The sequence below is a fragment of the Pongo pygmaeus genome, chromosome 6 (genome assembly GCF_028885625.2).
Source record: "Pongo pygmaeus isolate AG05252 chromosome 6, NHGRI_mPonPyg2-v2.0_pri, whole genome shotgun sequence".
NCBI classification, from domain to species: Eukaryota; Metazoa; Chordata; class Mammalia; order Primates; family Hominidae; genus Pongo; species Pongo pygmaeus.
Window position 1 is genome coordinate 137,162,573 of NC_072379.2, and position 20,002 is coordinate 137,182,574.

The 20,002-nt window shown below is 39.9% G+C and overlaps 1 pseudogene across 1 annotated transcript in view; it reads left to right on the plus strand.

Moving 5' to 3' along the window:
* LOC129041596 (protein RCC2-like) overlaps positions 1-19,758 on the plus strand; it is a 94,730-nt pseudogene extending 74,972 nt beyond the window's left edge. Inside the window, exons 5-7 of the transcript XR_008503891.1 lie at positions 13,114-13,243; positions 16,163-16,318; positions 19,569-19,758. The product of XR_008503891.1 is annotated as a protein RCC2-like (transcript). The remainder of the gene's footprint in view (positions 1-13,113; positions 13,244-16,162; positions 16,319-19,568) is intronic.
* Positions 19,759-20,002: the final 244 nt, after the last annotated feature.

Consider the following 20,002-nt stretch of genomic DNA (forward strand, 5'->3'; position numbering starts at 1 on the left):
ACCACACTCGGCTAATTTTTTGTGTTGAGACAGGGTTTCACCACATTGGTCAGGCTGGTCTGGAACTCCTGACCTCAGATGATCCACCCACCTCGGCCTCCCAGAGTGCTGGGATTACAGGCGTGAGCCATAGCGCTCGGCCATTTTATTCCCTTTTCTACATATGTATTCCATTCCTCAGTGTTAAAAATGTTTCAAGCGGTCATGCTGGCTGGGCATGGAGGATAACGCCTGTAATCCCAGCACTTTGAGAGGCCGAGGTGGGTGGATCATGAGGTCAGGAGTTGGAGACTAGCCTGGCCAACATGGTGAAACCTCGTCTCTACTAAAAATACAAAAATTAGCTGGGCATGGTGGTGCACACCTGTAATCCCAGCTACTTGGGAGGCTGAGGCAGGAGAATTGTTTGAATTCAGGAGGCGGAGGTTGCAGTGAGATCTCACCACTGCACTCCAGCCTGGGCGACAGAGCAAGATTCTGTCTTGAAGAAGAAGAAAAAAAAAACAACAGTCATGCCAATCTGTATAGCAAAAAAGTGAGGGGGAGATAAAATCTGGTGGTGTATCTATGGGGGTTGATGGTGTTGCTGAAATGCCCCGTAATGGTTAATATTGTGTCAACTTGATTGGATTGAAGGATGCAAAGTACTGCTCCTGGGTGTGTCTGTGAGGGTGTTGCCAAAGGAGATTAACATTTGAGTCGGTTGTCTGGGAAAGGCAGACTCACCCTCAATCTGGGTGAGCACAATCTAATCAGCTGCCAGTGTGGCCAGAATAAAAGCAGGCAGAAGAATGTGGAAAGACTAGACTGGTTTAGCCTCCCAGTCTACTCTTTCTCCCATGCTGGATGCTTCCTGCCCTTAAACATCAGACTCCAAGTTTTTCAGCTTTGGGACTCGCACTGGCTTCCTTGCTCCTCAGCTTGCAGATGGCCTATTGTGGGACCTTGTAATTGTGTGAGTCGATACTCCTTAATAAACTCCCCTTTATATATACATCTATCCTATTTGTTCTGTCCCTCCAGAGAACCCTGACTAATACAGCCCCCAAAACCAACATTGACCTCTTAGTTTAGAATTTGGAAAATGTGGGAAATCAGGCTCTACTGGTCAGTGATTTTAAATGGTTTGTATTGGACTAACTTCTTCAGAGAAGCTCTTTTCTTTTTTCCAATCTTTAAAGTGTCTATGAGACAGAAAATACTAATAATGGTGAACACCTTTGCATGTATTTCTGTTTGTTTCCACATATGCTGTCTCAGTGACCCTCACCATAACCCCATTACTGTATTAACAGAGAGGAAGCCAAGCCACAGGGAGATTTAGTGATCTGCCTGTTGCCACTTGTCTACTATCCCTGTTGCCACTTGTCTACTATGTGGAATAGTAAAGACAGAAAGACAGAACCAAAGTTTTTGACTTACAGTCCTCAGTGTTTTCGTTTCCTCCTTGGCTGGACACAGTTTACATTTCAATACTATTACATTCATATTTTAACACTGAGCCTTCTACTAAATAGGGCATTCGATCTCATAGAACTTCCAAGAAGCCTTAGTCCCCTCTCTGGGTTTCAGCCAATAGCTCATCTCAAGACTTGTGGAGTCTTACCTCACTCTGGCTCTTGGTATTCACCCCAGACATTGTCCAGACAAACTAAAAAGAGCTCTATCAGGATCGTTGGCACCAAAGACCCAAACTAGGCCAGGACAACAAAAACAGTGAGGAGGAAGAAACTGAGCCCCTTGATGGTCCTGTTCCCCAGCCCAAGCTCTCCCATCCACGTACTGGCCACACTATAAGGCAGCTTGTCACTGGGGAGTGACCCTGAACACAGGGGCCCTTAGATTCAGAGTGTGGCTAGGATGTGAGGAAGAGCAAGCCCATTCTAGCTGCTTTTGCAGGAGCTAGAAGACACCTGGCAATTTTCAGGGAGATCCCTGCCATATTGGTACCATGGGAAAGGGAAAGAAAGATGGCCTATTGTGGGACCTTGTGATTGAGAAAGAAAGAGAGAAGAAAGAAAGAGAAAGAAACAAAGAAGAGAAAGAGAGGAAGACAGAAGAGATAGAGAGGAAGACAGAAGAGAAAGAGAGGAAGAGAGAAAGAAAGAAAGAAAGAGAAAGGAGAGAAAAAGAAAGAAAGGAAGGAAGGAAAGGGGAGGGGAGGGGAGAGGAGGTGGGGAGGGGAGAGGAGGTGGGGAGAGGAGGGGAGGGGGAGGGGAGCAGAGGGAAGGGAAGGGAAGGGAAGGGAAGAGAAGAGAAGGGAAGGGAACGGAAGGGAAAGGAAGAAATCCCTGCCATAAATCTCTCCTAGCAGCTCTGAAGACAGGCTCCAGATTTCCTGGTTGCATTAACCTTAACCTCAGTCCCCAACACTTTCCAGGAGTTTGTTATGTCACAACCCTGCATCCTCAGAGACTGTGCTTCAGTGTCCCAGCCAAGTTTGCCACCTCTTAATTTGCCTTACCAAAGAGCTCTATTCTGGATAACCTAGTGACCCAGGGCCACTGGAAAATTTATTTAAAGAGTTGGTTTGCCCTTGGGGAAAACTACATAGACCTGATAACGGAAAAACTGCATTATACCTGGTAATTGGAAAACAAATAGTTTGGAAGTGATGATTTAAATTATGCCATGGAGGAAATAAAATGTTAGGCATAATGAATATAGTTGATTATAAAAGAATATTCTTGTCTTATTCCAGTTTGTTGGGGGAATGCTTTCAACCTTTCCCCATTCTGTATGATGTTGGCTGTGGGTTTGTCATATATGCCTTTTATTAGCTTGAGGTATGTATATTCCTTTTATGCTTAGTTTGTTGAGGATTTTTATCACAAAGGGATGCTGAATTTTATCAAATGCTTTTTTCACATCTATTAAGATAATTATATGGTTTTTGTCTATAATTCTGTTTATATGATGTATTACATTTATTAATTTGCATATGTTGAACCATCCTTGCATCCCATCCTTGGTCGTGATGTGTGCTGTTTGATGTGCTGTTTGAATTGGCTTACTAGTATGTTGTTGAGGAATTTTGCATCTATGTTCATTGGGGATATTGGTCTATAGTTTTCTTTTTTAGGTCACATTCTTTTAAAGCTCAAAATAATTTAGATCTCCAACAGCTTAGATTCTGAATTTTTTCACATATCTTTCGATCCTAAATCCTAGGCCTTTAATCAGTTGTGTGGTAAGTGTTAGTTCAGAAAGATATACAGTACACTCTTGTCTACATAATGCTGGCACGGCTGTTGTAAAAAAACTTTTGGTCATCTCAGGTTCCCAAAAGCTGGCTTCTCTTCCTATTTTGGGAAAAGAGGCAAACTTGTCATAGTTCTATAGATAACAAACCATGTGTGCCTAGAACCCCAAACTATGTCAAAAGGACTATCCAATTAATGAGGGTGAACTGTCTATTTAATGGGAATTGAAAACTTTAAGTCTCTTTTACTAATTAGTAGCAGATGCTATACCAGATGCTGAATGGGGACTTACAGAGGGCCATACATATATATATATTAAAAATATAATCTGTAATAATCAATCCAAATAATATTAGCATTTACATCTTTCTGCTGGCCTGTGTTATGAAAAGCAATCCACCACCACTCTTCAGTGAAGTACTGGAACTCCTAGCCAGAGCAATCAAGCAAGAGAAAGAAGAAAAAGGCATCCAAATTGAAAAATAGAAAGTCAAAGTATCTCTGTTTGATGATGACATGATCTTATATCTGAAAAAATCTAAAGGTTCCACCAAAAAACTCTTACATTTGATAAATGAATCTAGTAAAGTTGCAGGATACAAAATAAATATACAAATATCAGGAGTGTGTCTATACACCAATTAGCAATATAGCTGAGAGTGAAATCAACCAGACATCCTACTTGCAATAGCTATAATATTAAAGAATAATGAAATACCTTGGACTATATTTAACTAAGGAGGTAAAAGATCTCTACAAGGAAAACTACAGAACACTGATGAAGGAAATTAGGGATGCTACAAACAAATGAAAAAAAAAAAATCCCAGTTCATGGATTGGAAGAATTACTACTTTAGTAATCTAAAATGACCATACTACCCAAAGCAATGTACAGATTCAATGCTATCCCCATCAAAATGCCAACATTATTTTTCACAGAACTATAAAAAAAATTCTAAAATTCATGCAGAACCAAAAAAAGGGTCCAAATAACCAAAGCCATTCTAAGCAAAGGATTGAAGCTGGAGACATTGCATTACCTGACTTCAAATTAGACTATGAATCTACAGTAACCAAAAACAGCATGATACTGGTATAAAATTAGACAAAAAGATCAATGAAACAGAATAGAGAACCCAGAAATGAAGCCACATATGTATAGCCAACTGATCTTTGACGAAGTCAACAAGAACATACATTGGGAAAGGTACACCCTTTTCAATAAATGCTGCTGGGAAAACTAGAATGCCATATGCAGAAGAATGAATCTGGACTCCTGTCTCTCATCATATACAAATATCAACTCAAGATAGATTAAAGACTTACATGTAAGACCTGTGGCTATAAAAATACTAGGAGAAGGCCAGACACGTTGGTTCACACCTGCAATCCCAGCACTTTGGGAGGCCGAGGTGGGTGGATCACCTGAGGTCAGGAGTTTGAGAACAGCCTGACCAACATGGTGAAACCCTGTCTCTACTAAAAATACAAAAATTAGCCGGGCATGGTGGTGCAAGGCTGTAATCCCAGCTACTAGGGAGGCTGAGGCAGGAGAATCACTTGAACTCAGGAGGAGGAGGATGCATTGAGCCAAGATCACCGAGATCACACCACTACACTCCAGACTGGGCAAAAAGAGTGAAACTCTGACTCAAAAAAAAAAAAAAAAAAAAAAATACTGGAAGAAAATCTCGAAAAAACTCTTCTGGACATTGGTCTAGGCAAAGAATTTATGACTAAGACCTCAAAAGCACAGGCAACGAAAACAAAAATAGACCAGGTAGACTTAATTAAACTAAAAGCTTTTGCACAGCAGAAGAAGTAATCAACAGAGTGAACAGACAACCTGCAGAATGGGAGAAAATATTTGCAAACTATGCATCTGACAGGGGACTGATATCCAGAATACACATACAAGGAACTCAAACAACTCAACAAAAATAATAATAATACCATTAAAAAGTGGGCAAGTGCCAGTCCATTGTCCTGTATGAGGAACCTGACCTTGTTCATACCACAGGGGCACCTGGCACAGGGCATTTCTCATTAATAATCTGCTTTGAAAGTCTTGATTTTAGGAGAGATTCAGGTTTGGGGCTTATCAATATCTTCACTTAAGACAGGGGTCAGCAAACTATGGCTGCTAGACTGAATCCTGCCCACTGCCTAATAACATATGGTCTGTATCTGGTTTTTACATTTTTATTTTATTTTATATTTTATTATTTTATTTTTAAAATAAATAGTCTTGCTCTGTCACCCAAGCTGGAGTGAAGTGACATAATCATAGCTCACTGCAGCCTCAAATTCCTGGACTCAAGCAAACTTTCCGCCTCAGCCTCCTGAGTAGCTGGGACTGCAGATATGTGCCACCACATCTGGGTAATTTTTTTTTTATTTTTAGCAGAGGAGAGGTCTCACTGTGTTGCCCAGGCTGGTCTCAAACTCCTGAGTTCGAGCAATACTCCTGGCTCGTTCAGCCTCCCAAAGTGTTGGGACTGTAAGCATGAGCCACCACACCCATCCTGATTTTCACAGTTTTTAATGGTTGAAGACAAATTTTTAAAATATTTTATTATGTGAAAATCAGGCCAGGCACAGTGGCTCACGCCTGTAATCCAAGCACTTTGGAAGGCAGAAGCAGGCAGATCACATGAGGTCAGGAGTTCGAGACCAGCCTGGCCAACAAGGTGAAACCTCGTCTCTACTAAAAATACAAAAAAATTAGCCAGGTATAGTGGTGCATGCCTGTAGCCCCAGCTACTCAGGAGGCTGAGGCAGGAGAATCGCCTGAACCTGGGAGACCGAGGTTGCAGTGAGCCAAGATCATGCCATTGTATTCCAGCCTGGGCGACAGAGCAAGACTCTGTCTCAAAAAATAATAAATAAAAAATACAATATTTCATTATGTGAAAATCATGAAATTCAAATTTCATTTTAGTGAATAAACCTTTAATGAGACACAGTCATATCTGTCTGTTAAAAAAAAAAAAAAAGGTGGGCAAAGGACATGAGTAGACATTTTTCTTTTTTCTTTTTTTTTTTTTTGACGGACTTTTCACTCTTGTCACCTAGGCTGGAGTGTAATGCCGCGATCTTGGCTCACTGCAACCTCCACCTCCCTGGTTCAAGCGATTCTCCAGACTCAGCCTCCTGAGGAGCTGGGATTACAGGCACCTACCACCACACCCTGCTAATTTTTTGTATTTTTAATAGAGATGGGGTTTCATCATGTTGGCCAGGCTGGTCTCGAACTCCTGACCTCAGGTGATCTGCCCGCCTCAGCCTCCCAAAGTGCTGGGATTACAGGCATGAGCCACCATGCCTGGCCCAACATTTTTCAAAAGAAAACATAAAAATGGCCAACAGTTATGTGAAAAAATGCTCAGCATCACTAATTATCCGTGAAACGTAAGTTAAAACCACAGTGAAGTATCATCTAAGCCAGGCATGGTGACCCATGCTTGTAATCCCAGCACTTTGGGAGGCCAAGACAGCAGGATCACCTGAGCCCAGGAGTTTGACACCAGCCTGGACAACATAGAGAGAAACAACCTCTCAAAAAATACAAACATTAGCCAGGCATGGTGGTGCATACCCATAGTCTCAGCTACTCGAGAGGCTGAGGTGAGAGGATCACCTGAGCCTAGGAGTCCGAGGCTGCAGTGAGCTGTGACTGCACCACTGCAGTCCAGCCTGGGCAACAGGGTAAGACCCTGTCTCAAAACCAAACAAACAAAAAAAATTAAATATTATTTTATCCCAGTCAGAACAGCTATTATTTAAAAGTCAAAAAAATAACAACTATTGGCAAGGATGTGGAGAAAAGGGAGCTCTTACACAATGTTGGTGGGAATGTAAATTAGTAACCCTCTACGGAAAACAGTTTGGAGATTTCTCAAAGAAGTAAAAATAGAACTACAATTCAATCCAGCAATCTCACTACTGAATATCTACCCAAAGGAAATCAATATATCAAAAAGACACCTGCACCTGTACGTTTATTAAAGCACTATTTACAATAGCAAAGATGTGGACTCCACGTAAGTGTTCATCCATGGATGATTCGATAAAGAAAATGCGGCATATATACACGTATTCAGCTATAAAAAAGAATGAAATCATGTCTTTTGCAGCAACATGGATGGAACTAGAGGTGAATATCTTAGGTAAAGGCCAGGCTCAGTGGCTCACACCTGTAATCCCAGCTCTTTGGAAGGCCAACGTAGCTGAATTACCTGAGGTCAGGAGTTCAAGACCAGCCTGGACAACATGGTGAAACCCCATCTCTACTAAAACTACAAAACTTAGCCAGGTATAGTGCCGTACACCTGTAATCCCAGCTACTCAGGGGGCTGAGGCAGGAGAATTGCTTGAACCCAGGAGGTGGAGGTTGCAGTGAGCGGAGATCATGCCATTGCACTCCAGCCTGGGTGACAGAGTGATATTCTGTTTAAAAAAAAAAAAAAAAAACTTAGGTAAAGCAAGCTAGACACACAAAGACAAATATCTCATGTTTTCATAAGTGGGAACTTAAAAAAATGTATACATATGAATATAGAGAGTGGAATGACAGAACATGCAGACTCAGAAGGGTAAGGGGGTTGCAAGGGTACATGAAGAGAAATTACTTAAAGGGCAAAATGTATGTTATCCAGGTGATAGGTACCCTAAAAGCCCTGACTTGAGCACTATGCAATCTATGCATGTAACAAAATTGCACTTGTACCTTATAAATTTTTACAAGCAAAAAATAAAATAAAATAAAATATAAAATAAAACAAAATAAAGGAATGTGATGATGGCACCTGAGTCAGGTGAAAGACAGCTGTAACATAGGCAGCCGTAAACTTTGTTTCTCTGTTTATAGATTAGCCTTTTACCTTGCCTATATTGTTTTGTAAAATGTTGCAAATTATTAAAGAGCCCCGAGGAAGACCCCTTCCCTCTTCACTTATAGATTAACATTCCTCTTACCTTTCTCACACAAAAACTTCATGGCTATCACATTATCTTAAGATGGGATGTTAATACATTCTTTTTAATTGGAAAGGAAATAAAAACCAGCTATAAAGAAAAGAAAAGAAGCATTATGGAAAAGAAAACAAAACTGCAACAAATTGCATTGTTGTAACTCATAAACCAGTCTTTTATAGAAAATGTTATAATCCTACTAAATGTCTTTGTTATCTTTCTATATAAGTAAGAACTTAGCTTTTAGTTTGGGAACACTGACCCCATTTCTCTAGAGTCTTTGTGTCTCAGATGGCTATTCCCAGCTTTTTGCTTGAATAAACTCTTTAAACTGGATTCTAGTCCTTTTGATTATTTCAGGTTGACGGAAACAAGTAAGAAAAAGTATATGTGCTTGAATGTCCACTTGCTTTAAGCAGATTATTACGTTATGATGACTTGGTTTGCAGAGCAAAGAAAATATGAAAAAGAAACACATCTCAATTATTCTTTCTGGAAGGAATCCAAGAACATCTAGACTAGAGATTTTATATGGCTGGTCTCCCATGGAAAACTGACCTTTTCCATTTTCAGTAACTCCAAGACTAGCTGTTCAGATTGTGAACCACAAGGGCTTAAAGGACGTCATTCTTATCTTTTTTTTTTTTTGAGAGAGAGCATCTCCCTCGGCCCAATCATAGATCACTCAAGCAGCATCAAGCTCCTAGGCTCAAGTGATCCTGCTGCCTTGGCACCCCAAAGTGTTAGGATTACAGGCATGAGTCACTGTGCCCAACTCATAGGCATCTTTATAATTTTCTATTTTTGTGAATATTTGTATTTATAATGTTATTGGCTCTAAAAATTGATGCTATGAGAGTTTTTGGCAGATGGCAGTAAGATGTCTCTTGCTAATAAAATCTGCATATTACCATTTTCTGAAAAATAAAAGTAAATGGTTTATCTAACTGTTTCAATATGTATAATTTGGTTTCAATTTAAACAGGAGGAATAAGTACAATAATATAAAGATCTTGAGGATCCAAAAGCATCTGAAACAAATCTGTCCTTCTACACAAGGAGATGCTTTTCAACCAAAATACTGTTTAGGGAGCATCGTAATTTTTTGAAGCAAAATTCTTTGTTGGTCTTACAGCACTTAGTATTTCATATAATAGTTCATATTATCACCTACTTATTTATTATATTGGAAAGATATTGTCAAGTATCTCTGAGTCTTTTGATTATAACATGTGAAGGAAATAAAAATATTTTACCCCAAAATATATTTCTTTGACATACTTTGAAGTGACCCGCAAGGATGTCTTTTGTGGGAGAAATTTGCCTATGTCCATCTGTAGAGAATCTGCATTAGTACAGCCAGCCCTTCTCTGGATCCAGGAAAGATTAACTGAGAGTTAAAGGTCTGAAAAGGAACATTTACCATCTATTCTCTCTAAGGGCTCCTACCTGTGAGGTTTCATCTACATAACAAGACCACATTTGTTAGCCAAGCCTCTTCCTTTCTCCCTCCCGTAATCTGCCTTGACACTAAAACCTGACTTACCACTATAACTGATGATGATTATTTTTTTTGGCCATACTCTGAGCCCACATTCTTTTTGTGACCTCAAGATGTTATACAAGTTTTTGTACCTCACTGAGGGGTTGGGTCTTCATTCTGAAGGCTCACATGTATATACATTAAATACATTTGTGTGTCTTTTCTCCTATTAATCAATCTGCCTCATTTCAGTGGTTTTTTCAGCAAACCTTTAGGAGGACAAGCCTCTTGGCTCCACCTATGATTCACTACATAATAACTAATCTTTATTTACCACTAAAAATTTACAAAGAAATACTGCATAGAGATTGCTAATTTTTTTTTTTTTTTTTTTTTACAAGTTTGGTAGTTTTATTCTCTTTTTGATTTTTTAACAATAATTTTTTTATTGTTATGCTTTAAGTTCTAGGGTACATGTGCACAACGTGCAGGTTTGTTACGTATGTATACATGTGCCATGTTGGTGTGCTGCACCCATTAACTCGTCATTTACGTTAGGTATCTCTCCTAATGCTATCCCTCCCCCCTCCCCCCACCCCACGACAGGCCCCGGTGTGTGATGTTCCCCTTCCTGTGTCCAAGTGTTCTCATTGTTCAGTTCCCACCTATGAGTGAGAACATGCGGTGTTTGGTTTTTTTTGTCCCTGCAATAGTTGAGATTGCTAAATATTAATCCACTTTTAAAAATAGCAATTTTTTAATTATGGCAATTTCATCAATATAAAAATAACTACTATTAAGATTTAGAGGCCAAGTGCGGTGGCTCACACTTGTAATCCCAGCACTTTGGGAGGCCTAGGCGGGTGGGTCACCCGAGGTCTGGAATTCGAGACCAGCCTGGCCAACATGGTGAAACCCTGTCTCTATTAAAATATAATAAAATTAGCCGGGTTTGGTGGCGGGCACCTTAATCCCAGCTCCTTGGGAGGCAGAGGCAGGAGAATCATTTGAACCCAGGAGGTGAAGGTTGCAGTGAGCCGAGATCGAGCCATTGCACTCAAGCCTGGGGGACAAGAGTGAGACTTCTCTCAAAAAAAAAAAACCAAAAAAACATAAAAATAAAAATAAATATTTAGAGTAACACGCATACTATTTTTCATTTATTTTTAGTTTTCAATTTTTTATTTTTAAATGACATCAGACTTATTACAAAGTTGCAAAAATGGCATAAAAATTTTCTGTAGACTATACACTTCACTCAGTTTTCCTTAATGTTAACTTTTTTTTCTTTTTTTTTTGTTAGAGGCAGGGTCTCACTATATTGCCCAGGCTGGTCTCAAACTCCTGGGCTCAAGCAATCCTCCCACCTCAGCCTCCCAAACTGCTAGGATTACAGGTATGAGCCACCATGCCCAGCCTTAACATCTTATATAACCATCATACAATGATCAAAAACAGCAAACTAATATTGATACAATATTATTAACTAATCTCAAAGCCTTACTCAAATGTTACCAGTTGTCCCACTGATGTTCTTTTTCTGAACCCAGGATCCAGTCCAGGGTTCTGTGTTGCATTTAATTTTCATGTATCCTTAGTCTCTTCCAATCTAGGACAGCTTGGGTTTTGGGGTGTTTTTTTTTTTTTCTGTATTATCTGACTTTGACAATTTTGAAGAGCATTAGCTCTTAATTATATTGTGGAATGTTCTTTAACTGCCCAACAGGTTCACCTTGCCTGCTGCTTAGACAGAGCCGACTTACCAAGACAGAGGAATCACAATAGTGAAAGAGTAATACATGCAGAGCTGGCTGTGCGGGAGACTGGAGTTTCATTATTACTCAGTCTCCCCAGGCATTCGAAGATCAGAGTTTTTAAGGATAATTTGGTGAGTGGGGGCAGCCAATGACTTGGGAGTGCTGATTGTTTGGCTTGGAGATGAAATCATAGGGAGTCGTAGCTGTCTTGCACTGAGTCAGTTCCTAGGGTGGGGGCCACAAGATCAGATGAGCCAGTTTATCAATTTGGGTGGTGCCAGCTGATCCATTAAGTGTAGGGTCTGCAAAATATCTCAAGCACAGATCTTAGGCTTTACAATAATGATGTTATCCCCAGGAGCAATCTGGGGAGGGTTAGAATCTTGTAGCCTCCAGCTGCATGACTCCTAAACCATAATTTCTCATCTTTTGGCTAATTAGTCCTACAAAGGCAGTCTAGTCCCCAAGCAAGAAGGGGACCACCTTGGGAGAGGGCTGTCATCATCTTTGTTCTGAACTATAAACTATAAACTAGGTTCCTCCCAAAGTTGGTTCAGCCTACACCCAGAAATGAACAAGGACAGCTTGGAGGTTAGAAGCAAGATGGAGTCTGCTAGGTCAGCTATTGTCTCAGCTATAATTTTGCAGTGGCAGTTTCAGCTCCACAATTTGGGTTTGTGGCATAATATAAAATGTTTTTGGTCTTTGTCCACAGTTCCTAGCACAGAGTTCCCAAAACTCTTGGAATTTCCAGAGTGAGGAGAGTGTCTTTGTTATACTAATGAGGTTAGTCCTAACCCTAGGTAGCTTCAGAATAGGGGCCAGCTGCCAGAAAAACTAATCTTGTGAGAAGAATGTTAGAAGTTTCAGCCCTATTCCCTAACCTCCAGGGAAGCAGAGAGCTGGAGATTTAGTCCAATCACCAACGGCCAATGATTTAAACAACCATGCTTACATAATAAAGCCCTTCGATAAAAGCCCTTAAACAACAAGGCCCTGGGCTTCCAAGTTGAACATATTGCTGTGCTGAGAGGGTGGTATACCTGGAGAGGGCATGGGAACTCTGAACTCAGGCTGCACCAGTACCTAGTTCTAGGCATCTCTTGCATCTGGCCATTCCTGCATCGTATCCTTTATAAGACTTTATTGTAAGTATAGCACTTCATTGAGTTCTGTGATTCATTTTAGAGAATTGTCAAACCTCAGAGGAGGCAGGTCAGAAGAACCCCCAGATATGTGTGTATCAGTCCATTTTCACACTGTGATAAAAAAAAAAATACCCAAGACTGGGTAATTAATAAGAGAATAGGTTTAATTGACTCACAGTTCCACACGGCTGGGGAGGCCTCTGGAAACTTACAGTTGAAGCAGGAAATTTCCCTGACCCCTTCGTGGGCAGGAACTGGAGCACATGGGCACTGGATGTAGCTGACTGCTTCAGTGCCAGCAGGGGCAAACTCCACTCACTTGACCCTGCTGTGCTTCACCCTTCATGGGAGAGAGCACGCAGGTGAGCAGGTGCAGGAGCTGGAGCAAGTGCTTTTGGGTCCCGGCCAGAGCAAACCCCATGGCAGTGTCTAGGGGGTGCCCACAACCCCTGAAGCCCAGAGGGAGTGTGTTACAGTGCTCTCTTAGCTCTGTTGTCCATGGACAGCTTAAGTTTTAAACTGCTCAGTGAGCCCTCTGCCCTTTTGAGTTGAGGTGGCTGCTTTCTGCCAGCAAGGGCAGAAGTTCAGTGTGACAGCCTTTTGCATCCTCACCTGTGGTACTGAAGCCCTTGTTCAGTGTCCAGGAAAAATCAAGTCGCAAGAACAAATTGAAGGGCGGTGAATCCAGAGGACTGTATTGCCAATGAAAGTGGCTCTTAGTGGAAAGGGGATGGAGTAGGAAGGTGATCTTCCCCCCAGAGTCTAGCCATCCCCAACCAGACTCCTCTCCAAAGTTACACTATCAAGCCATCCCTCTGAAGTTAAGCTGCTTCTCTCCAACGTCCAAGCATAGTCTCTGATGTCCAGCTCCTTCTCCTCTCTGGTTGAGCCTGGGGTTTTTATGGGCACAGAATGGAGGACAGGGAGGGCCATGGGTGGTTTTGGAAAAGGCAACATTCAAGTGGGACAACAAGAATGTATGTTCTCACTTTGGGTTGCGGTTCCAAGCTTGAGGGTGGGACCCTTACTGGGGACATGTCCTCTTCTGCCCAGAATTTCCCTGCCTCCTGTGCCTATCACAATTATGATGGAAGGCAAAGGGGAAGCAAGGACCCTATCACAATTATGATGGAAGGCAAAGGGGAAGCAAGGACCTTCTTCACAAGGTGTCAGGAGAGAGAAGAGAAAAGGAGTAACATCCAAACACTTATAAAACCATCAGATCTCATGAGAACTCACTCACTACCACAAGAACAGCATGGAGGAAACCGCCCTCATCATCCAGTCAACTTCCCTCCCTCGACACATGGGGATTACAGTTTGAGATGAGATTTGGGTGGGGACACAGAGTCAAACCATATCAATGTGGCTGGTAGGAAGAAATGTGGGTGCCTCGAGGACACCTAAAAATTGCAGCTGGTGTCTGAAATGAGGCAGTTTGAGCCTCTCAACATGTAGGGTCTGTGCTAACTCCAGGTAGTTACCATCAAGGTTAAATTAAATTGTAGGACACCCAGCTGATGTTATTCAATTAGTGTTGGAAAATGACAGACAGGGTTAACTGAGGCCTCCTTATGACAAATTCAGATTATATATTTTTGGTAAAAATACCACAGAAGTGATTTTGAGCCCTTCTCAGTGCATCATATCAGGAGGCACATGATGTTGATAGGTTATATTACTGGTATGTTAACTTTGGTCATTTGGCTAAGGTGATGTTGGCCAGGTATCTCCACAGTAAAGCTGTCTTCCTCAAACCTATTATTTTTTAATGTTTCAGATTCTAAGTTAAAATATGAAGCTATTACATAACTTTTTCCTGATATCAAAAATAATTTTTTTCTAATTACCAGTATAAGAAAACAGAAAATGGGCCAGTCGCAGTCACTCATGCCTGTAATCCCAGCCCTTTGGGAGGCCAAGGTGGGCAGATCATGAGGTCAGGAGTTTGAGACCAGCCTGGCCAACATGGTGAAACTGCATCTCTACTAAAAATACAAAAATTAGCCAGGGGTGGTGGTGCACGCTTGTAGTCCCAGCTACTCAGGAGGCTGAGGCAGGAGAATCACTTGAACCTAGAAGGCAGAGGTTGCAGTGAGCTGAGATCATGCCACTGCACTCCAGCCTGGGCGACAGAGCAAGACGTCCTCTCAAAAAAAAAAAAAAAGAAAAAGAAAACAGAAAATGGGCTGGATATGGTGGCTCACATCTGTAATGCCAGCATTTGGGGAGACTTAGGTGGGAGGATTGCTGGAGCCCAGGAGTTGGAGACCAGCCTGGGCAATATAATAAGATCCTGTTTCTATTAAATAAAAAAAAAATTTATCATATATATAATATATAAAGTATATACATTTTATTATATATAATATATAAAGTATATATATTTATTATATATAATATATAAAGTATATATAATTTTTATATATGTATATAAAGAAAAGACAACCACAAAAAAGTAAAAGCAACAACAACAAAAAAGAAAACAGTAAATGACAGAAATATATTTGGATAATTGAACACATTTGTGGAGGACATAGATTAAATGCAGGGAGAAAAAAGGAATAGCTATTGGTGTGAGCACAATATAGCACTTATGTGTCACTAATTGGACAGAATATGAATTTACTTTTCATCTCCATGTTCATTATAACTGACACATTTCCAGAAAAACCAGAAGAGAAAAAAAACGAGACTCCATTAAGCCCAATATACTTTCTGTGGATTCTAGTACACATTCATATAATTTGAATATTTAAAGGAAACTCTAGTTAGTAATTATCTACCTGAAGCTACAGGTAATAAGTTTTTAAAAACATTACACACAAATTCTCCCAGGTCACAAAAAAATATTACTAGTCTTTTATACTTCAAAATAATGTGTATTCTGTCTCTACGTGAAAATCTTCAGGAATAGAAAAAAAAATCAACGAAAAATTGAAAATAAAACAAACATTGGCAGCATTTATCCCACGCACTTAATAAATGTGAAGAAAATTAAACAGATATCCACAACAGTGTTAAAACAGCATTTAAAATTGAAACGTGATTTTAAAATATAGTTACACTTACTTCATCTGTGAAAAAAGGGAAAAATATTTTAAAAATAAAATAATTATATGTATAGCTATAATTATTAATGCTACAAAACATTAACTATATGAAAACAAGATAAAATACGAGTGCACTATTGTGAAAGACAGAATGTAGATGATTCATTTTTGGTGGACAATGTTAGCATTCAGAAGACCATCTAAGAACTTTATAAACATAATAATGAAAAATTTTCCTCATTTGGCAGAAACCACAGCAAATTTTAATGTTAAACACATAACATTTTTTTAGACTACAAACACTAACATCAAATCACGTATAACTTGGATAATGCAAGAAGTTCTAAATATTACTGAGCCATTTTAGATATAGCCCCTGATACGAGCTATATAGAATGGATAGTAATTATTACCAGATTTCTGGATGTTGAAAAGGTAAATATGTCTGTGGGTGAAAATTATGTGGCAGTTTGTTCCATAAATGACATGACTAGAAAATGATTATATGTGTTTTTAATAATGTTGATTGTTGATTCCTCTGCAGAAACTTCCAGAATAACCTGTTAGTCAAGCAAAGACAAGTGTATTTGACTTACGGCGGCAACGGAGAGCAGCATCTTAGCAAAGCCTCCACGGTGTCTTGGCAGAGGAAAGTTTTGGGGTCTGGTGATGAAGGGCAGGTCCTTCAAGGCAGGGACTGGTGGGGATTTGGAAAGAAAGTTCGTGACATAATAGTTCAGGATTGGTGGTCACAGCAAGTCTTTAAACAAGTCTGGAGAAGCGAAACTATTGTCTTGATAAGACCAGCTGTTTGTCCAGGTGAGCACACAGTACTCTTGATAAAACTAGTTGTTGCCACAACCAGGCAACTGTTTGCCTTAATAAATTAGTTTGCAGGAATTTCCTAAAGCAAATGATAAAGTTACTTACTTAGTAGTCTGCAGTCTTATTTTCTGGGGCTATAATTTGCTGGGGGAAAAAATGGTTGAGCTATATTAACAGAGATAATATCAATTCTCAGTAGAATGCTTATAAAAACTGAATCTAGATGAAATAATTTAGATGGCCAGGAATATAACAATCCTACAAATACACATGGAAAACGTAAGGGATAGAACAACAAATCCCTTGGCCGGGCGTGGTGGCTGACGCCTGTAATCCCAACACTTTGGGAGGCTGAGGTGGGGGGATCACTTGAGGTCAAGAGTTCGAGATCAGCCTGGCCAACATGGTGAAACTCTGTATCTACTACAAATACAAAAATTAGCCAGTCTTGGTGGCGGGCACCTGTAGTCCCAGCTACTAGGGAGACTGAGTCAGGAGAATCATTTGAACCTGGGAGGTGGAGATTGCAGTGAGCTGAGATTGTGCCACTGCACTCCAGCCTGGACGACAGAGTAAGACTCTGTCTCAGAGAAAAAGAAAAAAAAAAAAGACCAGTAAATCCCTGAAAAAATGTATATAACACAGCCTGTGTTCCTTGTTTTGCACATTCTTTAAACTTTACAGAAAACATGCAACAATGTCTTTGGCATCAGAGTTGGAGATACTTAAAAATAATTTTAGAAGAGAAAATTTTGAAGCTGTTTTTGAAAAAAAGAAAAAAGATAAAGTCCAGTCAAAGCTATCATGACCCTAGAAACTCAAAGTAAGAATGCAATACTCAGACATTATTGTGAGTTTAATTGTTGTATTTTTCTGCAACACAAGCCAAGGTGATAATTTTGAAAATAACCAATTTTAAATGTATTTGCTCAGCACCAATTTGCTATAATAACTTCCGTAAAATTGATGTTATATGCAAAATGATGCAGGAGCAAAAATTCAATGTACATAATGCACTTAAAAGCATTAAAGGAATTAATAACTTTTTTGAAGACACAGCAATAATGCTTAGGAAAAATATATTGATACTAAAAAATTGCAAAGTCTCTTGGCATTGACAAACTCACTGATATAGGCAAGCTTGAAAAAGGACCAAGACATTTCAATTCAACTGAAAATTTAGATCATAAATCTATGATGTAAAACTAAATTTCAAATTCAATTTTTTTTCTATGCTAGATACAACAATATCATCTTTAAAGGAAAGTTTTAAAATACTGAAAGAAAATCATGGTCTTTCTGTGTTCTAGATGACAAATGTAATTTAAAGAATTCTAAGAAATATAAACTACTACAACTATGTAAGCACTAACTATTGAAATTGACTGGTGAACATAGTAAGAAAAATGACACTGACAAGACTTCAATGTATATGAAACTAAAACTTTTAGTTGATTTCTAAAATCAACACTTCCATTTCTCTAGTTGAGGTATTGTAATGTATTTGCCACAATAATTTGCTGTCTACATGCCCTGTAACTTTGGTAGCTCTAAGCATAAAGTTAACTTTGTGGCAGTAACTGCCAATGGAAAATTTTATAGCTTCACCAAACTAAGGTTTATTAAAGGTATATGATGGCATAAGAAAAGCTTTGTGTTTCTTTAGAAAATAAGACATGAGCAAGTAGGCATTGAAACTGTTACCAGTTGAGGGTGTCCAGGTTCTTGGCATTTTGAACAAAGAATTGGACAAAACGCACAAAGAAGAGAAAGAATGAAGCCACAAAAACACAGATTTATTGAAATGAAAGCACACTCCACAGGGTGGGAGTGGCCTGAGCAAGTGGCTCAAGGGCCCAGTTACAGAATTCTCTGGGGTTTAAATACCCTCTAGAGGTTTCTATTGGTTACTGGGTGTACCCCCTATTTAAATGGAGAGGCTGAAGTGAAGTTACAAAGTTATTTACTTGGTGTACACCCTATGCAGATGAAGGGGATGAAGTGAAGCTACAAAGTTATTTATTTGGTGTATACCTTGTGCAAATGAAGAGAATGTTTCCTGTCATAGCTGAAGTAGAGTTACAAAGTTATTTACTTGGTCTTAGAAAGTTGGTTTTTTTCTGTTTGATTTAGTTCTAGGAAGTCCTTAGGTTCCCTGCCCCTAGACCATATTCTCCTGCCTCATCTCCCCCATGAGAGACATGATCCCCTTAAATCTTTGTGGGAGTCAGAGGGACTGATGGTGTTTCTTCTGCAACTCCTTCATGCTGGCTTGGGGTGTAGTCTCTACCTATTGGGGATCATAGAACTCTCACCCTGTTCTGTCTAATGGAGGCAGGGTAGCTTCTTGATGGCCAGGGAGGTGGGGGGTGTCTTCACCTGGAACTGACTGGAACCCTTGTTGCATGATCCTCTGAAGCTTGATGGTCTCTAGGTGACAGGAAATGCATTTGGTTAAAAGATTTAATGGGAACTTCAGGAGGTGGATACCTGTGCTGTCAGGAATGTTTGTTATATAGATTTGCAGGAGAAAAACAAAACCTGGTCTGTTCTAAGATCTATATGTTTCCTTAAAGTCTTAGCATGAGTGACTCCATTTTGGTTTGGTTTGGTCTGTTGGGGCCTAGCACATGAGCTCAGTCCAAAACAATGACCTCCCATAATTTTGTTTTAAAAAATTCCCCCTTTTTGGTCAGGTTCTCACTTAGGTGAAAGTGTAACCAAAATTTAAGGTGTTACTGCCACTCTCAGTTACCATCATGTTGGGTTTCCGGTCTCAGCACATCATTGATAGGTTATGGTGTCCTCATGGTGGCATATTTCTTTCAGCTCTTGTCATTCAAGTTGAAGAGAAACCATTTGACATTCTAGCGATGGCTGCATGCAAACACTTAAAACCTTTGAGATAATGCAGCACACCAGGGAGACTATTATTATGACTATTGGGAGGATAATACCAAGACCTTGGAGTGTACTCCTTACCCAGGGTTCCCATAAACCAAACTACATAAAATCAAATAGATCAAAGAATGAGCTAAACAGTCTACTCACCTAAATAAGCAATCTTTTCATTAATCCCCTACCATTGAATCTCTATAATCTTCATTTGATGTATTTCTCCATAGGTCACAGTGCCAGCAGCTGCCTAGATACTTCTGTTCAGCCAATTCTATCACAACCTTTACAAGAGAATTTAAAGTCTTTAAAGTCTGTTGTGTAACTATAGCCTTTACAGTAGAATCTGTTGTAGAGCCTACCATGAGGGATAAATTTCTAATCATTGCTTTTACTCCAAACCATGGAAAAAGGACCTAACAAATGATGCCCTTCTAGAACAGTGAAGGCCTCTTGGCAATGTTCTCCTTAACCCATGATGTGGATTAAGAGGAGTGAACCAATGTTCCATTTCTGACTGATTATGAGGCAACATATGTACGATTAAAGTTTCTCACCTACAGGCCAAGTGCGGTGGATCATGCCTGTAATCCCAGCACTTTGGGAGGCCGAGGCAGGCAGATCACAAGGTCAGGAGATCGAGACCATCCTGGCTAACACGGTG